The sequence below is a fragment of the Dama dama genome, chromosome 3 (assembly GCF_033118175.1).
Source record: "Dama dama isolate Ldn47 chromosome 3, ASM3311817v1, whole genome shotgun sequence".
NCBI classification, from domain to species: domain Eukaryota; kingdom Metazoa; phylum Chordata; class Mammalia; order Artiodactyla; family Cervidae; genus Dama; species Dama dama.
Genome location: NC_083683.1, coordinates 39,516,907 through 39,539,771, shown reverse-complemented (window position 1 = coordinate 39,539,771; position 22,865 = coordinate 39,516,907). Strand labels below are relative to the sequence as shown.

General features: G+C 40.6%; 1 long non-coding RNA gene across 1 annotated transcript in view; it reads right to left on the bottom strand.

Annotated features, from left to right (window-relative positions):
- LOC133041511 (uncharacterized) overlaps positions 1-22,314 on the bottom strand; it is an 84,292-nt gene extending 61,978 nt beyond the window's left edge. Inside the window, exon 1 of the long non-coding RNA XR_009689257.1 lies at positions 22,205-22,314. This is a non-coding gene — a long non-coding RNA (uncharacterized LOC133041511). The remainder of the gene's footprint in view (positions 1-22,204) is intronic.
- Between the last annotated feature and the right edge of the window lie 551 nt (positions 22,315-22,865).

The window sequence follows — 22,865 nt, the reverse complement described above, 5'->3', positions numbered from 1 at the left end:
AGGGATGGACTGGATTCTAGTTGTATTAAATTTCATAGAAGACTCTTTGACCATGGCACCCGAAGTCCAGAACAATTATGGGTTTGAATGGTTTATTTATGCTGAATGAAGTGTGTGAACAAGAGTTCCTTTTCTGATTTTAGTCTGGTAGGATGAGGTCTATGAATAGGTCATTCACATAGCAAAGTAGCAGGCGCTTTCTTTTGAGGACTTTTGATTCTCCACATATTCTTAGTACTGTCTGGGTCATTGAGGGCTTAAATTGTTTATGTTCTTGAGTATTACTGAACTTTCTGACTCCAGTATCCCCAGTGGGAGACAGATCTTTGGGGACAGGAACTGTGTTGTATTACTAAAAATACTTGAAGTGCTATGCTGGACATCACATTGAGAGAGCACAAGGCTTGTTGAGGCAAAATTTTGAACAGGAGATAGTTATCTACTTTTGTCCTTTCTGAGTTTCAGAGTCTCGTTGTTAATAAATAATTAGATATAGTTTGCTGCATTAGGTGCTATTACACCTGAAGTGATTTCTTAACTGGGTTTAATAAAGCCAACAAAAGGAAATGACTACATCTAGTCATTGAAGTGAAGATTGTACATAGTTTACTAACCATATTTAGAAACAAGGAACTAACAAATACCCGTAGTGTGGTGATGTTCACCACCAGTTACCTTTTACTAAGGTAAAAGTCATGATCAACCAGCACTGGGGTTAAAGAACTTAGGCTCTGGGGTCAGGCAGACTTGAGTTTGAATTTCAGCTCCACCACTAATTACTTGTGACCTTGGTCAACTCATTTAATTCCTTTAAACCTCTGTGTTGCCATCAGGAAAATGGGGACAATGATATGGCATTCTCATTAGGGGCTATTGGGAAGATTAAATGAGGTGATATGTGCCAAAGCGCTTAGCAGTGTGCTTGGCACAGAAGATATGATTAATGCCTAGTAGCTATTACTATTAGTCAAGAAATCAGTCTTCAAGCTGCTCCAAGTTTTAGTCCATTTAATGTGCCCCTAGTTGTCCTTATCTCAATGGCTCTGTTTTTGGGCTTCCATTCTTGTTTCTTCCTTTGTTGATCTTTACATATTATTCTTCTCTTTGTGTTTGAACCCTGGGAACAGCTGCACAATGCAAGTTCTTTACCTGCCCTGAGTAAGGGTTGGACATGTCTCATCTCCTGACTGCCTGTCAGGTCAGTAGTAAGTCTGTATGCCACTGTGATTGGAGGAGGACACTTTCCTCCTCCAAAGTGACAAGAGTCACTTTCCTCTGGGAATGTGATTTGAAAACAGATTCCCCTTCAACTCAGGGTTCTCACTGTATAGCTCCATTACATAGCTCAGCAGCAGGGACTCTGGACATGATAGTTGAATCATTTCATGCCCAAAGTCATATGGCAGAAGGCAACTTAACACTGGATACTGAAACTGCTCCATTAAACAAGTGCCTTTTACTTTAATAATTATTAGTGTTACATAGGTGCTGACCTCAAGTATGGCCTTGAGGGAGATGTGAACTCTGGAATGTTCTTTAAAACTCTACTCTGGCGATAGGCTTCTGTCTAACTGACATCTCTTGGCTAGCCCAGAGTGAGAGTGCTTTTTGGCTTTAAGGCTCATTTACTTCATAGGAAATCTGGCTACTTACAGGGCTGGTGTTCCACTGCTGTGAGTTGGATATCAGAATCTCACTGTGGGCTCTGAGGTTTATGCCAGACCTGGTTAGTCTGGCCAGGAAGAATGTTAAGAGAGAGGATGTGAGTCATCTCAAGTAAGCTTGAAATGGGTTGATACAGCTCTGCTGTGAGAAAAACCTAATCCCAGAAACATGCTCTCTTACCTTAGGCCTGTTGAATTAGCGAGAAGAAGAGCTCTCTTCCTATGAATTTATGCCTGTTCTTTGCTGAAGTCCTGACTTCTCCCAGCCTTCCCCCCGCTTTCTCTCCCAGCACAGTTGGCAGACTGAAGGCTTTTAGATTCAGGTCAAGGAATTATAGTTACATCTTGCCCACTAGGTTAGTGTTACACATGTGTCAGCTAATCAGAACCCTCAAGCATGGAGGAATAATGACCGTCCCTGAGAATTCTCATATAGTTTGAAAAGAAAATAAATTTTGTAATGTTGCCAGATGGTTTCTAAAGAGTCCAATTCTGACTAAACTGAAAGCTCCTTGGGAGGAAGGACTACTTTCAGTGTCTGTATTGGCCACATCTAGCCAATCGCAAACCTACTATACGTATTTGTTGGGTGGATGGATGGATGAAGCTTCTGTAATATACTAATAAAAGTACTATAGTCTACATTTGATGGAAGAGGAAGCATGGAAGGGAATGAAATGGCTTTCCAGGAGGACAATAAGTACCAACAAAGCAACATGGGAGTATTCAGGAAAGATGAAGAGAAGATAGTGAAGCCAACAAGAGTGAGTCTGATAAAATGGAAAGTCACAGGGACTTCCCTGGTGGTCCACTGGTTAAGACTCCACCTTCCAGTGCAGGGAAGGTGGTTTTGATCCTTGTTCAGAGAACTAAGATCCCACATGCCATGGGGCAACTAAGCCCATGAGCTGCAAGTCCTGAGCCTGGGCACCTCAGCTAGAGAGAAATCCGTGCACTGCAACAAAGACCCAATGCAGCCATAAATAAATATTAAAAAACACAGAAAGCCACAACTGAGCCTGGGAGACAACGTTCCCTTCTAAACAAAAAGTAAAGCCTCCTTTTTATTTTAAAGACATCCTCACACATGACTAACATTCTTTTCTTGAGTCAAAATGTTGTCTCTGTTTCAAAAAAATTCCTTTATTTCTATATTTTGAGCATATTTTTATCTTTTGTTGAAGGAAGGGAGTGAGGAAAAAAATGTTCTTTCTATAGAAAAAGACTTACCTTTTCTCATTTGTTTATTAAAAGCAGGATTTCCATCCCATAACAGTTTCCTCTAGAAGCAAGTATGCAGAAGAAGGTTTGAGGTGAATTTAGTCCTTGAGTCCCACAATTGTACTGTTCTTGTAAATATTTCACTATATCCTAATAAAACCCCTCCATCTTCCTATTGAAAGATAGCCTGCATTTCTTCTTTGCTTTCAGCAGCCTCTCTAATAACTTGAGACATTAAATCTCAATACATTAACAGTGGCTACTGAAGATTCAGTTTCAAAACCATCAATTACTCTCAGCCCCACCTTGGAAGTATTAAGGGAAAGCCATCCTGTAAAGTTATAATTAGAGATTGAAAGTGCTGACCAGGAAGCTCATAGCCCTTTTTTAGATGCTCCTGGGGCTTGCTCAATTTCAAAAGGCTATTGGGAGAACATCATTAAAGGCAATGAGAAAAAGATCTAAGAATTTCAGCCTGGGAGAAGGGTAGCAGCCAGAAGTATTTTGATTAGAAACTTGTTCCCACAGCCTTCCTGTGAGACCATGAATGAAAAGTGCTACAACATATGACTGCAGGACATCCAGAGTTTCTTTCTGTATCAAACCTTTTTGGATGCTGACTTAGGCAGCTTCATTCTACTCAGTGGAAGAGTCAGAAGACTAGTGCCCATATGGGAATTATTTATGGTGTGAGGAATTAGACAGCAGGGCCCAACACATGCCTAAGAACTTGTGAAATATTCGCTACAACTTAGCAAGGTTGGCAAAGTTTCCATTTCTGTCACCCAAAATAAAGGGTCTGTGATTTTCAGCACATTTAGTCCATGGTTTCACTCATAAATGCTTACGGAGGATCTGCTGTATGCTAGGAGAAGCCCTACTGTTGCTGTGTGCTCTGTGAAGACATAAAGACTGGCTTGCTCGCAAGGAGCTCATAGTCTAAGAAAAGGAGTGCACGCCTGCTCAGTCACTTCAGCTGTACCCAACTCTTTGTGACCCTGTGGACTGAAGCCCACCAGGTTTTTCTGCCCGTGGGATTCTCCAGGCAAGAATACTGGAGTGGGTTGCCATGCCCTCCTCCAGAGGATCTTCCTGACCCAGGGATTGAACTCCTGTCTCCTACATCTTCTGCATTGCAGGCGGATTCTTTACCACTGAGCCCCTGGGGAAGCCAGGAAGAGGAGTAAATAGGAAAGTGATGAATGTAGGATGTTCAGTGAGGGGCAAGAACAGGGAGACAAAGAGCTGTTTCTGTTTGTGTGGGAAGTGGCTGCCCTTTGATGGCAATACTATCCAAAAAAACCACACTCAGTCCCATGTGACCCTTAGCCTCCCTGTGAGCCTTCACATGCCTTGCTTCCTAGCTCTTCATCTAAACCTAGGGCCAGGATTGGGACTGCTCTCTATTGGACTGTGTTAGAAAGAATAGTAGCATTCAGTGGAACGTCCAGATGTTCATGCTGGGTTTAGAAAAAGCAGAGGAACCAGAGATCACATTGCCAACCTTCACTGGATCATAAAGGAAGGGAATTCCAGAAAAACATCTACCTCTGTTTCATTGATTATGCTAAAGACTTTGACTATGTGGATTATAACAAACTGTAGAAAACTCTTAAAGAGATGGGAGTACCAGACCATCTTACCTGTCTCTTAAGAAAACTGTATGCAGGTCAAGAAGCAACAGTTAGAATCCTATACAGAACAACTGACTCATTCAGGATTGAGAAAGGGTACGGCAAGGGTGTTTATTGTCACCCTGTTTATTTAACTTATATGCAGAGCACATCACATGAAATGCCTGGCTGAATGAGTTACAAGCTGGAATCAAGATTGCTGGGAAAAATATCAGCAACCTCATATATGTGGATGATACCACTCTAATGGCAGAAAGTGAAGAGGAACTAAAGAACTTCTTGATGAGGGTAAAAGAGGAGAGTGGAAAAGCCGGCCTTAAACTCAATATTTAAGAAAAACTAAGGTCATGGCATCTGGTCCCATCACTTCATGGCAAATAGAAGAGGAGAAGGTGGAAGCAGTGACAGATTTCTTCTTCCTGGGCTCTAAAATCACTGCGGATGGTGACTGCAGTCATGAAATTAGAAGACGATTGCTTCTTGGCAGGAAAGCCATGACAAACCTAGACAGTGTGTTAAAAAGTAAAGACATCACTTTACCAACAAAAGACCATATAGTCAAGGCTATGGTCTTTCCAGTAGTTGTGTAGCTGTGAGAGCTGGACAACAAAGAAGGCAGAGTGCCTTTTGAACTGTGGTGCTTCGGAAGAGTCTTGAGAGTCCCTTGGAAAGCAAGGAGACCAAACCAGTCAACGTTAAAGGAAATCAACCCTGAACTCTTTGGAAGGACTAATGCTGAATCTGAAACTCCAATACTTTGGCCACCTGACGCAAAGAGCCAACTCATTAGAAAAGACCCTGATGCTGGAAAGATTGAAGGCAGAGGGAGAAGAAGGTGACAGAGGATGAGATGGTTTGATGGCATCACCGATTCAGTGGACATGAACTTGGGCAAACTCCAGCAGACGATGAAGGTCAGGGAAGCCTAGAGTGCTGCAGTCCATGGGGTTGTGAAGAGTTGGACATGACTCATCAATTAATGATGTCTGCCAAGGGTGTGGGAAGTGGTGGGTGGCAGTATGTGAGTTTTATACTTGCCAACCCTAGACTAGGGCATATTCTCAGTGAGCTATGTTTGCAGTGTAACTGTAGCATACAAAGCTAAAATTCATTCAGTTGTAACTTGAACTAATAGTTGCTTTTTTTATTTTCCCTGACATTCATAATTTTTACTGACTTTACCAGCACTTTGTAACTATGACAGATATGCTTTAGTATTGATAGATACTAAGAGTCTTGGGATCAGATGTAAACATACAATTGTGGAACAAGGATGATCCATTTGGATGGTTTATATCCTGGAGAATGCATCTTACAAGACCTTTACATTTCCTGTGTTCTGGCTTGATACTCAACTAATACCCTTCTCAATGCTAATCTGATTCTTTGTTTCTGGAAAGGAAGGATCCTGGTTGATTGAAAGTAATATTATTGTTACTGGAAAGTTATTTCTCAAATGGGGATTATATACTAGCTCTTTAGGGTTATATACTCGTTCTTTCTAAGTATAAATTTTAAGGTGATTGATCACTCTTGGGAGCTTGGTTAATTAAGTTTCTCAGTTTGGTTCCGAATAGAACCATGGCACTCCCACACCAAGAATTCTCTCTCCCATAGAACTCTGACTCCAAGAAGCAATAGGGGCTGGTTTGCTTGCTTGTTGATAATTGAAAGCTTATCTATGTTCTTAACAGCACTGATAAACATGCTGGTCACTATCACTCTTAGTAGTAGATGCTCTTATAATTGGTGACAAAATGATTCAATTACATTGATAATAATATATCTTTCTGATTCAATGTATTGAGTCATTTGCCACCAGTTATTAAGATCATAAGCTTTTTTAAAATTTAAAATGTGATTATAGGAAGAGTCAGATTTAAGGCATGGTCAAAACTTTGTTATTAGTGAATTTCAACAGCCCCACAAAAACATTTTTGGTGAGTAAACATCATTATTAATGTTAGAAATTAATCACACAGAAATGTTCAGCAGCAGAATAAATATAAAGAAGTATAAGAAAAATAGCTTTATATTCTAGAGGATATGATCTAGTTGGGGACATAAAAGATAAGAGTAATAATCAAACAAGGTAGTATATACTGTGTTGCATATATAAATAAACATTTTTGCTAGAGCTGCTCATACTGGTTTTCATAGAGCCAATTGCTAAATTTTCTGAAGTATTGCAAGCTAGTTGCTAAATGTAGCCATTATTAAAAATTAAATTATATTCAACAGTACATGAACCGAGAACTCCCAGATGTTCAAGCTGGATTGAGAAAAGGCAAAGGAACCAGAGATCGAATTGCCAACACCCGCTGGATCATCAAAAAAACAAGAGAATTTAAAAAAAAAAATCTGCTTCATTGACTACATTAAAGCCTTTGACTCTGTGGATCACAACCAACTGTGAAAAATTCTTAAAGAGATGGGAATACCAGACCACCTACCTGCCTCATGAGAAATCTGTATGTAGGTTAAGAAGCAACAGTTAGAACCGGATGTGGAACAATGGACTGGTTCCATAAAGGGACAGGAGTATGTCAAGGCTGTATATTGTCACCTTGCTTACTTAACTTATATGCAGAGTACATCATGAGAAATGCTGGTCTGGAGGAAACACAAGCTGGAATCAAGATTGCCAGGAGAAATATCAATAACTTCAGATCTGCAGATGACACCACCCTTATGGCAGAAAGTGAAGAACTAAAGAGCCTCTTGATAAAAGTGAAAGAGGAGAGTGAAAAAGTTGGCTTAAAGCTCAACATTTAGAAAACTAAGATCATGGCATCCAGTCCCATCACTTCATGGCAAATAGACGGGGAAACAGTGGAAACAGTGACTGAGTTTATTTTCTTGGGTTCCAAAATCACTGCAGATGGTGATTGCAGCCATGAACTTAAAAGATGATTGCTCCTTGGAAGAAAAGTTATGACCAACCTAGACAGCATATTAAAAAGCAGAGACATTACTTTGCCAACAAAGGTCCACCTAGTCAAGGCTATGGTTTTTCCAGTGGTCATGTATAGATGTGAGAGTTGGACCATAAACAGAGCTGAGCACCAAAGAATTGATGCTTTTGAACTGTGGTATTGGAGAAGACTCTTGAGAGTCCCTTGGATTGCGAGGAGATCCAACCAGTCCATCCTTAAGCAAATCAGTCCTGAATATTCTTTGGAAGGACTGATGCTGAAACTTAAGCTCCAATCCTTTGGCCACCTCATGTGAAGAACTGACTCACTGGAAAAAGACCCTGCTGCTGGGAAAGATTGAAGGCAGGAAGAGAAGACGACGACAGAGGATTAGATGGTTGGATGGCATCACCGACTCGATGGACATGTTTAAATAAGCTCCAGGAGTTGGGTGATGAACAGGGAAGCCTGGCATGCTGCAGTCCTTAGGGTCACTAAGAGTCAGACATGACTGAGTGACTGAACTGAGCTGATATAAACTTATGATTAAATAGATTACATTAAAACAATGGTAATAAAGACCTGAAACTCATCGCTTCTTAACAATTTTACTACATTTTACTACCATCTCTGATCTTGAACGTAATTATGTCTACTGTATCTGTGTAGTGTGCTATAGTGCATTTCTTCCGACTGTGTTCAGTGGCATCACATTGACAGTGGCTTGAACTCTGCCAGGGTGGGAGTTCTTACACCACAGAAATTGACAAGCACTGCAAACCGAGACTTCCTCCCTCCACCTCCCACCCCCAGCCAGTTGTTAAATATTTACCAGCATACCACTGTATATAAACACCAAATGGACAATAGACTCTAAGAACTGTCACCAGGCAAAGAAAGATGAGGTCACCTCAGGTTTGGGGACCAGGGAGGAAAGTTTTTTAAGCTGGCTTGGTCAAGACCACCCTCAAGGACATTTGGAACCAGGACAAATCACAGAATGCCCACATGTCCCTGAACATTTCCACACAGGTGACAACAGGTTAACATGAACTTTAAAAACCCTTCTGAAGACAAAACAAAGTAAATAAAAAAGCTGCAGTCAGCCTGAGGAGAGTGTGTGTGTGTGTGTGTGTGTGTGTGTGTGTAAGGCATGTAAGGCAATCTCGCCCATTCTGGCTGAGGAGTCCTGAGATGATAAGATAACCACAGTGAGGACCAGTAAAGAGGTAAAGGTCTTTTGTGCTTCTTTTCCTTCCAGGAGCTGATGCCCCAGAGACAAGGTATTCCTTTTGATCTTGCTGTGTAACTACAATAGAAAAAAATAAATTTAAATGGAAAAAAAAAGTAGGCTAATAGGATGTGTTTAGGTGACTTCCTGCAAGTGGGAGAGGGACAGTCATTGAACTAGCACCCTGGATCATCGTTCTTTTCTACCCCCACTTCTTTGCCAACCTCTAAAAGCCTCCTGGGAGAGAACAGGGGCAATTACTAATTTTCAATCAATGGAAGATTTTCTTGGTGTAAAGAAAAAGAAGCTTAAGGGAAAAATCATAAAGAGTAATGGTAGTAGAAATAAGATGGCAATGGTGAGCCCTAAGGAGTTTCGGAAAAGGAAAAAAAAATAAAAAAGGAAAACTTCAGTCTCAACAAATGGTCATGGTGCAGCGAGCTATGCAGCCAGCCCTGGCAGGACCATGGTGAAGCACAGGAATGGAGAGACAGAGGAAGAAGATTCCAAAGACACGGATAGGAACCATTCATCACTTGGGGCTAGAGCTGATGTCAGGTGAGGAGAGGATACTGACTGTATGTGATCTTCATCTCAAGAGGACAGGTACCATATTTCACCACTGCTGAAGTGCACTTTTTCTTACAATTTAACAATGGTGCATTCAGGATGCACCTTATAATTGATGGTGTCAACACCACTGTTGGCTGGATGACAGATTTGACAACGTGGTCATTGCTGTGTATGTGGGAACTTGGTACAGATGTTCATATTGTGGGCATGTATTGTGTAAAAAATATGTATTCCTATCAAATAAATTTAGTATAACAGAAAGTGAAAATTTCTAGTAAGAATGCATGGTGTCCTGGTCTGATGGGCATTTTTTTTCTCTATGACAGATTAAATGATAGTGTGTCTTATAATTAGTGGTATCTTAGATTCAGTGAAATACAGGTTAATTTGCTGTTTAGGTATCTCAGTTAACTGTTTATGAAGTTATATTCCAATTACCTACAGCCCTAGGTCTTCTCATTGAATATCTCTGTGGAACCAGAAATGTGTGAGTTAAGTTGAACAAAATAATCACCCAGAAGGTCACTATTCTGTGTACAGAATTGGTCAACCATTTACTGAATTTGGTTGTTCACTTATAACCATGCCTGTCCAGACAGGGACTATTTGGCTTCGTACTGCTGGATGCTAAAGCTTACAATTACATGGAGGTGAGTGAGTTTCTGCAGTTTTTGCTTAGCATCAAAGAGTTGAACCAACCTCTCATCTTACTCCTTTGTGGCAGTGAGCTGCCACTTACTACATCAGACCAGTGTCCTCCAGTGTGGGTGGCTGAGAGAAATCATCTTTATATGTTACCCACTCCAAAATGACTCTGCAAGCAGAGTGAAAGATGCAATGATCAAAAAGTGAAAAATGTGTTTGGGAGATGGTAGGTTGAACTATGGTCTGGAGTGGTCTGGGTTTGTACGGGAGAAGGGTTACAGGTAAAGATGGTGAGTTAGATGCTATGTATGGGGCCAGATCAGAATGCATGTATAAGATATGCACTGATATTCACCTGGAAATCGGCACACAGTGAATCTTTTGTTAACTGAAAAGAACAGACTAATGAAGGAATAGAAAGCTGCAAGGCAGTGATGCAAAATTCTTGACAATCTTTGTCAAAAGTGAGGGCTTCTATTCCAGGTGCGAAGTTGTAGGGCATAATCCATTTCACAGTTGGTGGCCTCTTTTGTTTTTCAGAAGGGATTGGGAAGGGGAAGGTAGGGAACCTCTCCTCTAATCCCACAGCAGAGGTAGGAGGAAGAGGATCCAGTTCATTTGTTTTTCTTTCATTAGTCCCCTGCAAAAATAAAGACAAAGGATTTAATTGCACTGTTTTTTGCTTCTATCTCTAGAAAAGCTGAATTGGTGATCGCATTAACTTGTTACTGTGCCTTGCTCTTACAGGGTAATATAATTTTAACTATTGCTTCCTAATCATAGGGTTTTCCTTATTCTGAAAATCCCATTCAGCATGTGTTCCATTTTCACTTTTATGAAGTTCTTCATGGAAAAATGGGGGCTGCATCTTTGAAAGACCCAAGCAGAGTTGAAGCTGTGACTTGCCCAGAGCCATTTCTGACTGTGAAAAGCAAAGCAAGCATGACTGTGATTTTCATCCTCCTTTGATGAATAGCACTGTTGTCAGAGACCACATGCTCTGTCTCGCTTTAGAGTCCGGTGGCGCTGCACAGCAGAGGGATAATCACATCGAGCCCATGATTGTTTTTGTTGGGTGGTAGTAATGGCAGAAGTAATGGCAGTCGTTAACATCATGCTGCTAACGGCGATGGGCCTTCAGACCACAGAACATTGGTCAAGGACAGGTCACTCCCAAAAGCTGTCTGGAAGGGATTACACATCATTCCTTGTTCTTTCCAAAGAGAGCTTCGTGTCTGAGAATTACAGGGGCAGTCTTGAGTCTGCCTTTTCTTGTATCTACATGGTGGTGCTTTTGATGTTTCCAGATCTCCCTTAGGTGAGAATCAAAATGACTCACACAAACCTGAGTTCATTCATAGAAAGGTAGCAGGAAATATCCTTGGGATGTTCCACTCCAAATTCAACAAATATAAATTTTGCAATATCAGAATGCATACACAGTTCTAAAAGCTGTGATGAATTTGAAGATTAGAATGGTTACGGTTCTTTGGAACCTACTCTCTAGGATTGGAGGGTTGTACTTACAAGGAACTCTAATGTAGAGCAACATGTGATGTCATGTATGTGTTACAAGAGAACTGGACTACTGGAGTAGGGGTGAATTGGTTCAGACTACAATGATTTGAGAAGGTATACCTGGAGTACAGGGGAAAAAATACCTGAGTTAAGCTTCTCTGCAAATTTCACAAAGGTGACTATGATCAAATCATTTAATCTCTTATTTGTCAATTTTATCATCTTTAAAAGAGAAGTTGTGTTGTTCAGTGGCTAAGTTGTGTTTGACTGTTTGTGACCCCATGGACTGTAGCACTCCAGACTTTCCTGTCCTTCACTATCTCCCAGAGTTTGCTCAAATTCATATCAAGTGAGTCCATGATGCTATCTAACCATCTCATCCTCTGTCGTCCCCTTCTTCTCCCACCTTCAATCTTTCCTAGTCTCAGGGTCTTTCCCAATGAGTTGGCTCCTTGCATCAGATGATCAAAGTATTGGAGCTTCAGTTTCAGCATTAGTCCTTCTAATGAGTATTCAGGATTGATTTTTTTTTTAGGATTGACTGGTTTGATCTTGCAGCCCAAGAGACTCTCAAGAGTCTTCTCAAACACCACATTTCAAAAGCATCAATTCTTTGGTGCTCAGCTCTCTTTGTGGCCCAACTCTCACATCCATACATGACCACTGGAAAAATCATAGCTTTGACTATATGGACCTTTGTCAGCAAATTGATGTCTCTGCTTTTTGATATACCATCTAGGTTTATCATAGCTTTTCTTTTTTATCATAGCTTTTCTTCCAAGGAGCAAGCATCTTTGAATTTCATGGCTACAAAATAAATAAATAAATAAATAAGTACTTATCTTAAAGATTATTGGTAGGGCAATGAATGCCTCTCACTGAAAATTTTATTTTAACAAAACTCTGAATTCTAAGTGGGATTGGCCAGGTAGAAACAGGAGGAAAAGCAATTCCAGGTGAGGAGGACAACATGGATAAGGGCCCAGTAGTAGGAAGATGCTTTTCTGGTTTAGCATAGAGTTGGTGTTGATATTTGTGTGTATGTAGGTCTATGCTATGTGTGTGTGTCTCCTTTCTTTGTTAGGGTAACCTTCCTCCACCTTCTTCCCTTGCAGGAGCACCTCTAAAATATTAAGAAACCCCAAGACAGAGGCAAGTTATTTTATAAATTATATCTGCAGAGACATTTGCACAAAAAGAAAAAAATGAGTAAATAGATAATATTTAGATTTCTTGACTCGTACAGAGTCATGCTTAGATGATGACTCAGGAGCAAATTGAAATTTATTGCTGTTACCTTAACAAAGGGAAGACATTGTGTATAGGAGATAGTCCAAGGGCCAACAAATGTATTTTTATGGTCTGGTTCTAACCCACAGAACTCTGCCGGTAGGCTCGCAAGCATTTATAATATTGCAGGCACACAATAAGATTTAGCATAAAAATTAGACAAGAGAGAATTTTATAAATAACATTACCTTACATTTGTTGGTGCTTTTTAGTTTACAAAGTGCTTTCTTCATTGTCAAATTTTATACTCACCACAAGCCTGGAAAAGGAGCATTTCTGATTGTAATTTGCCTACTTTCCAGATGTGGAAACTAGTTCCATGAAGTCATGTGACTCTTTGCAAATTTTGCACTCAACACGTGCTAGAACTAAAACTTTAAACTTTGGACTCTTGCTCCAGGATTCTTTTGAGCACATTATATTGTCTTAGGGAAGATGCAATCAGCCCACTTTTTTTTTTTTTTTTTTTTGAGTAAGCAAGTCCGGAGGGTTGAAGTGATGCACTCAAGATTACATAGTTGACAGGTGGTTTGGGCCTTAAACCCAAATTTCCTAGCATCTTGCCCAGAGCTCTTTTCATAATGCAAGTTGTAGAGGACACAGGTTCAAACTAAAGCATTGCAGAATCCTTCCACACAGTATGGATCCCATAGGACAATATCACTGTAAATGTCAGGTGGTAAAATTCCATAGGAAATTTCAAGGAAAATAAATATAAGCTGGAATATGTGACACACTATACTTTGGGCTCTTGAATTACTTTAACTCCTTTAATCCTCCCAAATACCCTCTGAGGTAACTGTGGTTGTTATCATTATTTTATCATTAGGGAAACTGAGATACAGAAAAATAATCTGACCAGGGATACATAGCCAGAAAATGGCAGGTGGGAATGCAGACTTAGGCAGTAAGGCCCTGGAACCTGATCCTTAGGCACTGAGCTATTAAGTCAAATGCACCAATAGTTGGAATTCAAAACAGGTTTTGAAATGAAGTCACATTTTCTTAGGAAACCCTTTTAACAAATTGAGCACATTAATCACGAAAAAGCAGTATAGGGTAAATGTTTAGAATAATTAAGCATGTAAGTAATGACAATTATCCATCATCTTATCTAGTCACTAAGTACATGTCCTGCTTGGTTTCTAAGATCACAGCAAGTTCAGAGGCTATATGTTATTGCACTTTTAGGTTTATTTTAAGATTGAGATATAACTGCACTGTTGTTGTTTAGTCACTAAGTTATATCCGACCCTTTTGTGACTACATGGACTGTAGCCCACCAGGCTCCCCTGTCCATGGGGGTTTCCCAAGCAAGAATACTGGAGTGGGTTGCCATTTCCTTCTCCAGGTTGCCATTTCCTTTTCCAGGGGATCTTACTGACCCAGGGATTGAAACTGCATCTCCTGCATTGGCAGTCAGATTCTTCACCACTGAGCCACCAGGGAAGCCCATAATTGGCATACATCACTGTATAAATTTGAGAGATAAGCATAATGATTTGACTTTCACACATCATGGAATGATTACCACAGTAGGTGCATTTTATACAACTGGTGACGATCAGTTCAGTGGTTGGACAAAGAAGAAGCTGAAAACCACTTCCCAAAGCCAAACTTGCACCCAGAAAAGGTCATGGTCACTGTTCTGGTCTGCTGCCCTTCTGACCCACTACAGCTTTCTGAATCCTGGTGAAACCGTTATGTTTGAGAAGTATGCTCAGTGGATTGATGAGATACACTGAAAACTGCAATGCCCGCAGCTGGCTTTAGTCGACAGAATGGGCCCAATTCTCCCTGACAACACCTGACTGCATGTTGCACAACCAACGCATCAAAAGTTGAATGAATTAGGCTATAAAGCTTTGCCTCATCCACCGTATTCACTTGACCTCTCCCCAACCGACTACCACTTCTTCAAGCACCTTGACAATGTTTTGCAGGGAAAATGCTTCCACAACCAGCAGAAGGCAGAAAATGCTCTCCAAGAGTTCATAGAATCCTGAAGCACAGATTTTTACGCTATAAGAATAAACAAACTTATTTTGCCTTTGCAGAAATGTGTTGATTGTAATGGTTCCTATTTTGATTAATAAAGATGTGTTTGAGCCTAGTTATAATGATTTAAAATTAATGATCTGAAACTGTAATTACTTTTGTACCAACCTAATAATATATGCCAATTGTATCTCAATGTTTTAAAATGGTCATTTTCCAAAGGTAATGGAAAACTAAGTCATTATCTTGGTAACTGCTAAATAAAAGGAAATATTAAAAAAAAATTTCCAAACAGTGGTCCAGTTTACAGTCCCAAGAAAGACAGTTGCCCCGTGCCTTACGCATTTAAGTAGCTGCAGAAATTTAACACTCAATTTCAAAATAAATTCCAACAATGACAATTCACCCACATTCTCTAAATGAAGAATGTAATTCAACCAGGAGCCAGGAGAACCAAACTTATAATTGGTTACTTTTTAAAATATTAGTAAATTATTCAGCTGGTATATTTGTTTCCTAGGGCTCCTGTAACAAATTACTGCAAAATTGGTGACGTAAAACAACAGAAATTTATTCTCTCACAGTTCTGAAGGCCACAAGTCCAAAATCAAGAGGTCAGCAGGGCCATGCTCCCTCTGGAGGTCCCGAGAGACAATGTGACCCACGCCTCTCACCTTCTGGTGGCTCCTGGAAACCTGGCCTTTCCCTGTCCTGAGGCCGATATTTCTAATCTCTGTTTCTAGCCTCACATGACCTCCTCTCTGCATCTTCTCCTTTTCCATCGCTTATAAGGACACTTGTCAATGGATTTAAAGCTTACTTTGATTGAGGATGATCTCATCTTGAGACCCTTGTCTTAATTACATCTGCAAAGACCTGTATTCCAAATAAGGTCGCGTTCTAAGGATCCAAGAAACCACATTATTTGGGGGCCACAACTGAACCCACTACAGCCAATAATCTTTATTACTGACCCTGTGCTATCATCAGCAGTATGTGTAAAATAAAAATGCCAACCAAAAATAATACAAAGAATAATGTAACAAGTACTTAATGACAGTTCATTTTCTGGATTCCATCATGTGTCTTATGCACATAATTATAGCAACAATGATTCCCACTCATGTTTAACTTCACAATTTGCAAAAGACTTGTTAATAAATTACATAGCTAGATGTCTACAAAAATAGATTCTTGCAACAATTCTGTGGTACACAAGGGAAGTATAATAAAAAAGAATAATATAGCAATATCTCCTTTAAATATATGCAGTCATTGAAAAAAATTGATACTAAAGCATTTTCTACAGGGTATTCCAGTGATCATGATGTTTGATTATCAAAATGCATATATGGAATTTTTAAATACCTTGTTCCTCTTATTGATTGTGATGTGTATACAATAACTTTGTGAACAGATCATTTTTCAGAAATGTATTAAATGTTTATCTAGAGCCTTTAATGTTCTAGACACTAGGGGAGGTACATCAGTAATAACAGTATTGTTTTGCCTTCTCCAAGTTTGCAAAAAGGGAAAAGTGAGAAAGAAGATGATGAAGTGGTAACTTGGTCCCAACTTTAAAACCTCAGTGGAAGAACATAGTAAGGCTCAAAATATGATTCCTGTATATGTTAGCAAAATTATTTATAAAAACTCTATGTTTTCTTCCTTTTCTACCTCCACATTGACAGTATAGCAGGGTAATTTCTGAACGACAACACTTAGTCAATGAGAATTTCTCAGACTGTTTTGACCCTGTGGTAATACATTTTACATTGTGATCAAGTATATGTGTCACTGAAATCACAGTTTCTCAATACAATGTTTACTGTTAGAACCACAACACCTTCTAACATTTTCTATTCCATTGTATTTCATAGTGATCTAAATTCAAAACTCACTAATGGGTAACCACAGTTCATTAAATAACATTACCCACTCCTCTCCATATTGACCCAACATACACATATTAACAAGATTTCATAGTGAGTGGCATTCTTGCATTTTGTGCACAAAATGTTAGTTGCTCAGTCCTGTCTGACTCTTTGCAACCCCCTGGACCGTAACCCACCAGGCTCACCTGTCCATGGAATTCTCCAGGCAAGAATACTGAGCGAACCTGGGTCTCCTGCATTGCAGACAGATTCTTTACCATCTGAGCCAAATAATCAGATATAGCCTCATTCATGTGCACTTTACTGGGAGCAATATCTCCAAGGGCTTTAAAGACACAGTTAAATAGTTGGCGAAAAACACATTAAATGATTTTACATTAGCTTTCACACTGTTAGAACATATTTTTTCCCCTGGAATACACTAAAGCCTTTACAACATTAATAAATGATATTCTGCGTCTGGCCCCTTTCCTCCATAGACCAATTTTGCCTTATAATAACTTCAGCTTGCTCACAGCTTTGGGTTGCCATGGCACTGATTCTTGCTAGGTCTGTGTGATCTTTTAGTTCTCCAGCTCTCCACTGATTTAGTCACTCAGTTTCTGTGACTCTGCTCCAGCTTCTCAGCAGAGAGCCTCTCAGTGGTTCAGCATTGTTAGCAGCTCACATCTGGTCCAGTCAGCAGTGACCTGATCAAGGGGCTCATGAAGGACCTGTGGGGACATTTCCGCAAGTCTCTAAGAGGATAGGTAGCAGTCAGGGTCCCAGCAGAAGTAGATGAGCCACCAAAATTGGGGAAAGTGGGGAAGATTTTAATAAAAATGTGATTTATAAAGGTCTGGGCAGGGTTTAAGAAACCACAAGGGAGATTGGTAGCGTGTCCTTAGGTTAGTAGTTATGGCACACCATTACCATGACTTGGCCCAAAGGGCAAGTGGAGGGAGCCATTACAAATCTGGGGAGAGAGTTGGGTGGAGAGATCAGCTCCCCATCAATTATTGAGGGATCCTGCAGGGAGGGCACTCAACCTCACTGTTTTTCCCTCTGCCAGTTTCCTGCTGGTTCTCCACCTGTTATAAGCCCAACAGGACCAGAAGTCAGAGAGCAGGAAGGAGCACACAGCTGTGGGTCAGGATCCAGAAGGAGAGAGCAGGCAGGAGCAGGGATCTAGAAGAGCAAGTGTGAAGTATCTTCAAGTATAGGAGGTGTGGACAAAGAGGGATTGATTGGCATCATCTTCAAGCATGGAAGTATAGACAAGACGGAATGATTGGCATCTCAAGTGCAGGGGGCGGTCAGGAAAGTTTCTAGAGGTGCTGGCATCTTTAGTTTTATATACTGCTGCTAAAGGTTTAGGGACCCCCTGGTATCAGACACCAGTCTAAGACTTCTTCCAGTCTCCACCACCCTCAGTGGTGAATTCTCTCCTGGTTTCCAACAACAGGAATGATTTTTGCCTGTTTTTGAACTTTATGTATTGACATCATACAGCACTAATTCTTTTGTGTTATATCTTTGCTCTTTGCAGCAACAGCTACAATTTTTTATTGGAGTGAAATATACACAAACTTTACCATTTTAACTATTTCCCCAGCTTTATTGAGGTATATAATTCACAAAAAATTGTATGTATTTTAGTTTTACAACTTGGTGTTTTGATAAACATTTATATTTTGAAATAATCACCACAATCAGGCTAATGAACATGTTCCATTATCTCATATATTGGGTTGGCAAAAAAAGTTTGTCTGGATTTTCTATAATATCTTACGGAAAAACCTGAATGAACCTTTTGGCCAATCCAAAGTCATCATTTTCTTTTTTCCATTTTAACTGTTTTTAAGTATACAATTCAGTGGCATTAAGTATGTCTACAACGTTGTGCAACAACATCCTTTATTCATCTCCATAACTTTTCATCATCTTGAACTGAAACTCTCTACCCATTAAACAATACCTTGCCCCCATTCTCTCCTCCCTCCAGCCCCTGGAGATAGCTCTATTCTACTTTCTGTCTCTATGAATTTGCCTGTTCTAGGTTCTATAAATTTGCTTGTTCTAAGTACTTTGTACGAGTGAAATAATACAGCATTGGCCCTCTAATGTCACGGTGTTTCCACTTAGCATAATGATTTCCAGTTTCAAATTGTGATCTTCATTTTACACATAAGGAACCTGAGGTGCAGAATCATTAAGGAAGCAAATGGTGAACCCAGGCATTCTAGCTCCAGAGCCTGAGTACTTAGTGCTTCTTGGATGTGCATCAATGGATCTTGTTTTTACAAAGTCAGTGATAGCTGTTTAAATCATGGGCTAGCTGGATGGCTCTGACAACTTCTCAGAGTCTACCCAAACAAAGTAAGATGACTTGCAATCCACATTTTCTCTCCTGTGTTACTAAAGGAAGAGTTTCCTACTGTTTGTCTGGTTAAAGGGCAAATTTTTTCTTTTTAATCAAAGACTCTTAGTTGACTGTTTCTGCATTCCCTACCATTTGTCAATTTCTAGAATTACGCCACCCTCATCCCTGAGTCTGGCTTCTCACTCCAGAGCCGACATTTGGTTGTCTCAACTCCCTATTGGGTAAAATTCATCTTCCCACCACTCATAACTACGTACAATTTGCTCATACTAGTTTGGTGCAGAACCTGCTGTTGACATGGGAACCAGATCAATCCCTTTTGAAGCCAAAGATGTCAGTGTGGCTACTGTTAGGAATGGGGGAGCCCAGTTGGCAGACACCAATCTGTCTCATCCAAAGTGAATTCAGGGGCCAATAGAGCCCAAGGCCAAACTCCTCCCTGTCTTTGTGCAGTCAAACCACAGAGAGTACATGTGAATTTACAAACAGCCCTCACATGTCTGACTTTTTCTTGCCAAACCCCCTGAATTCTCACATCTCAGAAAGCTGGATGCCAAGAAAAGGCAGGCAGTCATAGCTATCTTGGATGGCATGACCTAGCCTGCAAGGGAGCTCTCCAAGAAAGAGGCACTATCCTTCCAATGCCAGAAAAATGCAGCAACATTATGTCGTAAGTGTATTTTTTAATTTGAGTATTTCCAAACATAGGGCCCCCTATATACCTTTCACCTAGTTTAAAAAATTATCAGTATTCTACCAACAGATTTTCTTTCTGAATTGCAAAGAATTACATTATTTTCTGGTCCCATTTGTTATCAGACAAATGGCAACCTAACCAAAATGCTGTCTCCTCTTCTTATACTGGATCTTTATTACAATGTTTTGTGGCTCAATCCTCCAAGCATGTGGCTTTAAATGATGCTTGGACTTGTCAGAAATCACTTGGTTGTGAGTAAGAGAAACTCAACTCATTTATCTGAAGCAAAAATGGGAATTCATTGATTCACATGATCATGAAGTTAATTTCTGGAATAACAGCATCAAGGGACTCAACGCTACGTCAGCACATTGCTCATCTGCTTCGGTCACTGGAATCTGTTTTCTGCTGTGTTGACCTCATTCTCATCAGGCTATGACCCCAAGGTGGTTAAAAAAAAAAAGTCCTGTTATCTCTAAGCTTTCACTGTACCAGTTTAGCATTCCTGCCAGAAAGAGAGCAGGAGTTTTGTTTCCAATTGTTCTATCAAAAGTCCTTTGGCTAATTCTTATTGAACTGACCTAATTCATCTGAGTATCCCTCAAGAATCACTGTGACCAGGTAGATGACATATGCTAACCGTCCACTCATGCTACTTGGCCAGAGGGCTTTGCACTTTGAATAACAGCACCATCAAGATTATTAACCAAAAAGAGAAATATTTCCCCCAAAGAATATCAGGATGCTTTTAGCAAAAGACATGGGACACTATGCTAGACATGACTATTTCATCTACATGTTGATAACTCCCAAATTCATTTCTCTTCATCCTAGGCCTTAACCATGGACTCCAGGTGAAAACACCCAGCAACCCCCTTGACATATTTCACAGGCATCTGAAACTTGAGCTGTTCAGAATGTGCCTCCTGGTTGTGAGCAGCCTGCCCCGACCCTACTTCATGCATCCTTTGGTTACAATAAGAACTGGCAGAGGGGCCGTGTTGGAAGGCTTTGGGACTCACAGAATTGATTGCAGGCTGGAGTCCTGGGCTTGGGAAATAGAAACAGCAGCTGCCTCGTTTTTGTTTTTGTTTTTGGTGGAGTGGTGGGGAGGGCTGCTGGGCTTGGTCTTTGTTGCTGCACTAGGGCTTTCTCTAGTTGTGGTGAGCAGGGGCTACTCCCCAAATGCGTGGGCTTCTCATTGCAGTGGCTTCTCTTGTTGTGGGGCAGGAGCCCTGGGCACGCCCTGAAGAATGTGAGCTCAGTGGTTGTGGCTTAAGGTCCCTCGAGCACGGGCTCAGTAGTTGTGGCACACAGGCTTCACTCCCCCAAGGCAGGTGGGACCTTCCTGGACCTGGGATCAAACCCGTGTCCCTGCTTTGGCGGGCAGATTCTCAACCACTAGACTACTAGGGAAGTCTGCAGCTGCATTATGAAAGAAAAATTTGCTAGGAGGTGGAATTACCGTGTGTGTATGTGTGCTCAGTCACTCACTTGTGTCTGACTCTTTGTGACCCTATGGACTATAGCCCACTAGGCTCCTCTGTCCATGAGATTTTCCTGGCAAGAATACTGGAGTGGGTTACCATTTCTTCCTCCAGGGGATCTTCCCAACCAGGGGTCGAAGTGTCTCTGGCTTCTCCTGCATAAGCAGACAGATTCTTCACCACTGAGCCACCTGGGAAACCCTCTGATCCAGCAATTCCACTCCTTCATATGTACACAAAAGAATTGAAAGAGGGATTCAAACAGATGCTTGTACACCAGTGTTTGCGGCAGCATTATTGAGACTGATGACAAAATGGAAGCACCTCAAAAGTCCACTAAATGTGGTACACATATACAGTGGAAAATTATGAAACCTCTAAAAGGAAGGAAATTCTGATGCATGCTACAATGTGATGAACCTTGCAAACATTACACTGAATAAAATAAGTCAAACACAAAAGGACAAACACTACGTGAGTTCACTATATAGGGGCCCTGGAATATGCAAATTCGTAGAGACAGAAAGAATGCTGGTTGCCAGGGACTTTGGAGAAAATAGGGAACTGATGTTTAATAGGTTTAATGGGTTTTGTCTTAGGATACTGGAAAAGTTCTGGAACTGAATGGAGGAAATTATTGCACATCAATGTGAAGATATTAATGTTACTCGATTGTACACTCAAAAAAGGTTAATAATAAATAAAAAATAAATAATAAATTTTATGTTACATATATTTTACTGGGGTAAAAAGCAGCAGTACAGAATAGTTTTGAGATGTATGTCATCAATGACCATAGTTGGTATTCAGTTAAATTGGTGTGAAATGAGTGGCAAACAAGGAGAATCTTTTAGCTTTGAAACGTTTCTTAGCAGGGACATCATGTACACAGAGTACATAGTAAATAGCATGCCAGTAAAAAGCATTAATGGATGAACTATGTACCTGGCAGCCTTACCAACATCCATTCTGCCATAGCCTAACCCTGGTGGAGTGGAGGGAAATTTTTCCCCTGAGAGCATGCTCTCCCAATTTTACTCTAAAGCGGACAACTGTCCTGGGAAATAAACTCACTGTGAGAGTAGTGACCAGACGCTGGGGTGTCCCCGTCCCCTAGTCAACAGCAGAGACTTTCATCGTTATCCACATGGGTGCCTCAAGGTCTGCAGTGGGCCTCTCTGGACTTTTTCTGAGAATGTAGCCCTGGCCCCTTCCTCTTCTTTAATTCCCCTTCTTGGCAAAGAAACATCACTCACCCAGCCCTTAAAGTGGAAGAACCTGATCCTAAACTCCAGCGTGAGAAGTCTCAGGGAGTGATCAGTTCACAGCATGTAATAACAGGGACTGAATTTAGAGAATTGCTGCTTTGCTTTCCAATGGTTTCTCTGTTTCCAAGCCTTTCTATTTTTCTATCAACTTGAGCTCTCTTGCTCTCATTCCCCAGGTCCTTGAGAAAACCACACTCTTCCTGGTAGTTTCTAGGCTTATAGCATAATTTAGATAAAACTGTTCACTGATCAGCTTCCTGTGTACCATCCAGAACTAACGCTTTTCCTCTTGGGTCCCCAAACCGGTTCATCCTAACTAGTCTGGTCTTAATGTGTCCAGCTTAACCCTCCAAAGAGTCTTCTACAGCTACCTACCCATGCCTTTCTTCACTGAATCACTTCAGGTCTAAACACCACCTCGCAGACTTTTCCTTTCATGATTTCATCTCTTGTTTTTGTTCAGGCGC